Source organism: Abramis brama (genome assembly GCF_963993115.1).
Source record: "Abramis brama genome assembly, chromosome: 3".
NCBI lineage: Eukaryota > Metazoa > Chordata > Actinopteri > Cypriniformes > Leuciscidae > Abramis > Abramis brama.
The window spans coordinates 49664016-49670153 of record NC_139965.1 but is presented as its reverse complement, the minus strand read 5'-3'; the positions used below and the strand labels follow the sequence as shown (position 1 = coordinate 49670153).

At 35.8% G+C, this 6138-nt stretch overlaps 1 long non-coding RNA gene across 2 annotated transcripts; it reads right to left on the bottom strand.

Annotated features, from left to right (window-relative positions):
* Positions 1-301: 301 nt before the first annotated feature.
* On the bottom strand, positions 302-5870 carry LOC311079534. 2 transcript variants are annotated; one of them, XR_014605417.1, is made up of 6 exons: positions 5370-5838; positions 5108-5135; positions 4702-4953; positions 4130-4292; positions 2779-2873; positions 395-864 (listed from the first exon to the last, which is right to left on the bottom strand). It is a non-coding gene; the product is annotated as an uncharacterized lncRNA (long non-coding RNA). The 2 variants fall into 2 exon arrangements; XR_014605416.1 differs by lacking the exon at positions 2779-2873 and having other exon boundaries at positions 302-864; positions 5370-5870.
* Between the last annotated feature and the right edge of the window lie 268 nt (positions 5871-6138).

Sequence of the window (6138 nt, the reverse complement as noted above, 5' to 3'; positions counted from 1 at the left end):
AAATATAGTATTTTAATACAATAATGCAGTGTTTTGTCATTTTTGACAAATACATCCACAAAGTACCATAACCATATGCCACAGCTTTAAAAATGCATCAGTATCACATGCATGTCACTGTAAAACTTTTCACTGTAAATTTACAGTTAAATACTGGCAGCTGGCTTGCCATCCACATACTGTATTTTTACAACACTACTACAGTAAACAGCATTTACAGTACTCCACTGTAATTACCAAATACAGTATATACCACATTTTACATTATTAAACTTGTCGACAGCAATAAATTGTATTTTTACAGGGAATACTGCTTTTATTATTACATAATTAAAATATTATACTTTAAGGTTTCATAAGAGTAGTCACACTAGGAAAAAGAAAACAACATTTTCTGGGTTTTAAAACATTTATTTAGTTAAATTGCCTTCTGTGAACATGTTGGCTGAATTACTTTTTAAACATAAAATGCAATTTTAACACTTAACAACAAACAGGTAACAGTTAGCACTTAATTAAAGGAATAGTTCACCCAAAAATTTAAATTAGCACATGATTTACTCACCCTCAAGTCATCCTAGGTCTATATGACATTATTCTTTCAGACGAATACAATCAGAGTTCTATTAAAAAATGTCCTGGCTCTTCCAAGCTTTATAACGACAGTGAAATGCTGTTTCTTTTTTGAAGTCCATAAAGGTGCAAACGAAATCCCATCCAAAGTCTGCAAGGTTTCGCAGAAGTGAGGACACCTGTAGGCTTACAGTGGTGTTCTTGTTTTGCACAACCTGGCCAGTTTTCTTTGAAGTTACTTGTCCTTTCTTTGTTTTTGATCCACGTTCAGGATTGATGTCAAGAAAGCGTCTAAAAGGCAGAAAAAAACAACAATTAAATATTATTAACTGAGTGTATATATTTTGACAAAGAGAGACAGCACAAAAGCGGTCTAAAACTGAACAACATAAAAAAATAAATAAAAAAAATGCAATGTTGGATGTTGTGAAAAAAAAAAAATGCGATGTTGGATGTTGTGATCAATAACTGATATTTTTTCTGCCCTGGTAAAATACATCAACTCAATGTGTCTGTTTACATGTGCACTGTCAACTAACTAAATTTTTGGAAGTGGGGTTGCCAGATTTAAAGTTTTATTCTACAACTTTTGTCTACTCATCACCCAGCTCATTAACAATATCATGCCCTCATCCGGTGCCATCAGAGTATCAGTGGAAAGGCAGTCTTTAGACTCTAGGGCTGGGGTAAACGATTATTTATTAAACGATTAGTCGGGCGATTATTTTATCGATTAGTCGACTAATCTAACGACTAATTTGAATTAATTATCCTGTCTGTTATTCGCATATCTCTCGAACCGTTACTCCGATGGATTTCAAACTCGACAGCTGTCTGGGCACGAGTAAGTGCAGTGCCAAGTTTGACGTTGTTTGGATGAGAAATGCAAAAGATATTGTTAAATATATCAGTAAAAAGCACTTAGAAGGTTGTGGTTTAAAAAAATAAACATTCTGACATAAACACACTGTCAGCTACAATGTTTACTTCTGAATAATATAGTATAAACGTGATAAATCCATTTTGATTAATTTGAGTAAAAAATGTGTTTTCTTTACCAAGAAAGTGGCAAGATGAAAACCACTATTTTCTGTTTCAAACTTTCACATAGCATCTTTAGGTTATAATAACATAAATAATTCAAATCCAGATTTTGATTTTCAAAGATTTATTATAAAAACAGATTATTTTTTCCCAAAAATGCAATAAATTCATGACACATTTTTTTTTTAAAATGCAATTAATCCATTGAATCAATATAAAAGTTATTTTTCATATTGAAACTGTTGAAAATACACAACAAAGTAAGTTGATCCACATGACAGCCTCTGAACTCGGTCAATACTAATCTTATACAGACACGTACTGGACTAAACATAGGCTACATTCAATCAGCCATCGCTAAGAAATACCTTCTGAAATTTTTTGACGGCGATCAGCTGTAAAATGGCTTGGTCCTGCTCGGTTTTCGTTGACTTTGAGTACAAGAATTTAAAGTTTTTAAAAAGATCCACTGGGGTTAACGTGTCAGCATTCGACATAAGTTTGACGCTGTCGTGTGAGAACAAGCAACAGTCGGCATTTCTCTTCCTCCCGCGTGCCTCATCTTCTTAATCTCCTCACGTAAATGATTAGATTTCGATGGCTTACGTTTCTTCCCTACGGCAGAAATCACCACAGGTTCATCAATGCCGTCAAATGTATAAATTTTTTTGTTTGTTTGTTGATCAAAAAGTGCAAAGTAGATAAGGAAAACTAGGATGCCGGGTGTATTCAAAGCGCCACCGTTACTGTTTACAATGGAATGGTGCGCTGTGATTGGTTGAGCGGATTTATCACATTCTGCAGAGAAAGGAGACTGGTTTGTCGCGGTTTGGAAAGAAAGGGAGAAAACATGACAGAATAACACGGCGGGCGGTGTGTGTGTGGCGAGCTGTACCTCCGGGAATGGTACAAAAAAATAAAAAAAAGAAGTGTCGACGCAAAAAATATGACGTCGACGTCATCGACGCACCGCTACAGCACTATTAGACTCTCCGTTTATATAGAGCACACACTGCCAGAATCCAGCCCAAACCTTTGTGACAGAAATAATTTAACTTAATTGCAAGCCTTGCAATGTTTATTGCATATATGACAACATGATTTACCAGACTAAAATGCATGTTTGCACCCAAAAATTTAAATTCTGTCATTATTACTCACCCTCAAGACTTTTGTTCATCTTCGGGACACAAATGAAGATATTTTTGATGAAATCTGATAGTTTTGTCCTTCCATTGATATCAATATCATTGCAACTGTCAAAGCCCAGAAAAGTGGTAAAAACATTGGTAAATATATAGCTACAGTGGTTCAACCTAAATATTATGAAGCAGGGTTTCTGCACATTTTTTAAAGTTAAATTTAAGGCTTTTTAAGACCTTTTTAAGACCCGAAGAAATCATAATACCATGCATTAGGGGTGTGCAATATTGACAAAATATGTCTCGATCGATATTTTCAAAGTTTTCTTGATAATAATTAGATAACATTTTACTGATTGTGTTTCTGTGCTTGGTGCCATGGCTTGTTTAGGCCTGTTGACAGCTGACTGACAAAGATATTCATATTTTTCATATTCTATGCAGTGGTCAGTTTACAGCAGTGACAGAAATTAACATTTTTTATTAAGGGGTAATATTTGCCACCTTAAATTGATTTCAAGGGGCATTTTCACCTATATACGGACATTTGTAGATGTTTCAACAAGATATCTTTCACATCTACTGCAGTCAGATTCACCCGTGTTCACTCTGAAGGAATCACTCACATGGCTGTGCACTTGTAATGACACATCAAGGATGTTAAGAGGCTAAAAGCAGGTTTAAAACTTGAAGTCAACAGGGTGCAAATTTTAAAAAGAGGATAACACGGTGTAGGCAACACCGATTTTTGTCGTTGTCCTCTGTATTGACAGCACTCCAAATTGACAAAAAAATGAGCTCAATGTTAAAATTGACCGGAGTTCTCCTTTAAGGTTGCACTAGTTACATGGATTATTTAAACAATGTTTTTACTAGCTTTCTGGGCCTTAAAAGTTGCAAAGACATCGCTGTCTATGGGTGGTTCAGAAACCTCTCAGATTTCATCAAAAATATCTTAATTTGTGTTCTGAAGATGAACGAAGGTCTTACAGGTTTGGAACGACATGAGGGTGAGTAATTAATGACAGAATTTTCACTAATCCTTCAACTGAAAACAACTTGCACTGACATATCTTAAAATATATGACTGCCACTGTTTTATCTCAAGATGCACACCAGTAATGTTTTTTTTTTTTTAATGATACATTATTATAAAAGCTGCTTAAATACCCTAATTTTATTAAGGCCTAGACCTGGCTTAAGCTAAGCCCTGTATGGAAACCAGGGCCATATTGTTCATACCAGTAGTCAACATAATAAATACTGTCAAGTCAAGGTTAGTGACACAATTCAGTCCAATATATATATATATATATATATATATATATATATATATATATATATATATGGCAAATATGCCAATGACTAACCTCTGAACAAACTCAAGGTGCTGCCTCTTCCTGTACTGCAAGCTGAAGTTATAGGAGGAGGCAAACAGCGCTGCCAGGCCAGTGATGAAGAGGCTGTGATCCTTTCCACACACACCTTGACCTTCCAAACTTAATATCCAGCACTGGTTGCTTAGAGATTGACCTGTAATGGAATAAAAAAAAATAAAAAAAAAGAATAAATAAATAATATTAATAATTAAAATAACTACTGTGGGTTCCACTGTGGTTCTATGTAGTTGTCTATTCATAGTTCTATGAATTAAATTTTTCAACTAAAAATTAAAATTGGTTAGAATGCTAAAATGCCCTGGCATATAATTTTGTTTGTTTTAAGCATAAACTCACTTAATTTTGACTTATTCTTTCAGAAAACAAGACAATTTTTACGTGTCTATTAAATGCTTCTTCATGTAAGAATTGTAGATATCTGGACTGGAAACAAAATAAAAACACTAATTAAGAAAAACATATTTTGCAGTGGGGTGAGTAAATGATGGCTTTTCATTTTAGGTTTCATCTAGGCTAGTGCTACCCCTTTAATGTTTACATACCAGGAAATAAGTCGTGGACTCTCTGGCAAATGTAGATTGCTGGACATCAGCGATGCAAATTCCTGAAACAATTTTTAAAAAGGACAGCACAACCTTGATCAACAGAACCAAAACATAAAACATATTACAAATTAATGAGATTTGCTGAATAATCTCTACTTATCTGCTTGAAGGATAACACCGTCTAACTTCTTTGAATTAGGGAGTAGTTGTAGGACCATGGGATGGCAATCAGGAATAACGTTAGGCCTACTACATTTGGAAACAGCATTAGGAACATGGATTTTCATGTGCTAGCAAAATTCTGACAACGATTCAAAAGCACGATCACAGAACTGACAGAATTTGACAGCATTTTTTTTTTACCACATAGACTATAACTGTAACACTACTTAAAAGCACTTACATTAACAATGGCCATCAGATTACAAAGCCTAAAACGAAAAAAATATATATCAAATGCACGTCATGCAAATAGCATGGTAAAGGTTGCCTATTATATGAAATGTCGAAGTTAACGTTACTTGGTAAACAGGTGGAACAGAGTCAGTGAATTGCTTGCGCGGCCACGGTAGTAAACCGCGTTCGCAAAATCAAACCAAATACGTGAAAACAATGTAGAAATGCGAACGCAAAAAAAAAAAAAAAAACCTTATATATTGGCTTACCGTATCACTCAGCTGAACAATTCTCCATCTTCTCAAACTCTAAATCCCACTTATCGTCACGCGCAGGTTAGATTATTCAATGACAAATTCTTCCATCAGGTAGCTGCTACCGTTAACGTCGTCCATTTTCTGCTGCGTCACAGGCAACTAATGTTTGAAACACGAACCGAACCGAACCGAACCTCAAAAAAGCTTTAAAATTGCTCACAGATTCGCAGACATTGTTTATCTTGATAACAGGAATGATTATTTGTTCAGTTGAATCCCGCTGACAAAACGAGTTTGCCTGTTGTAGCTGCCTAACGTTACTGTCTGCTCGCATGACGCGTCACATTTGAACTGAATTGAGCGCGAAAGAAATCAATCCCACAATGCAATGCCTTTTCAGTCAGTATGATGGTAGTCTCGCGTAGCCAGACCTTCAGACTGACGGCTGAAGGTCTGGAATTCATAGCAGCTTTCTTTGGCCAAGGCCCGCCCATAAGGCCGTTTGACCGACATGTCAAACAACCAATTACAGTTCGTTTCGTTCAGCGTCACGTTTCGGGGCGTGGAAATGTCCCCACAACAACAGACCGGCGTGCAACAAGTCAGTCAGCATAGAAAATCAAAGAAGGAGAAGAAAACAAGCAGTAAGTCATTGATCTGTTCGTGCACGTATAACCTCGCATACTTTTGAGAATCCTACGTTTAGCTGATCTTGATAAATGCTCATTGTCACTCATGTAAACACAACAGTTTTTCTTCCGCAATCACACGTCTGCGCTTT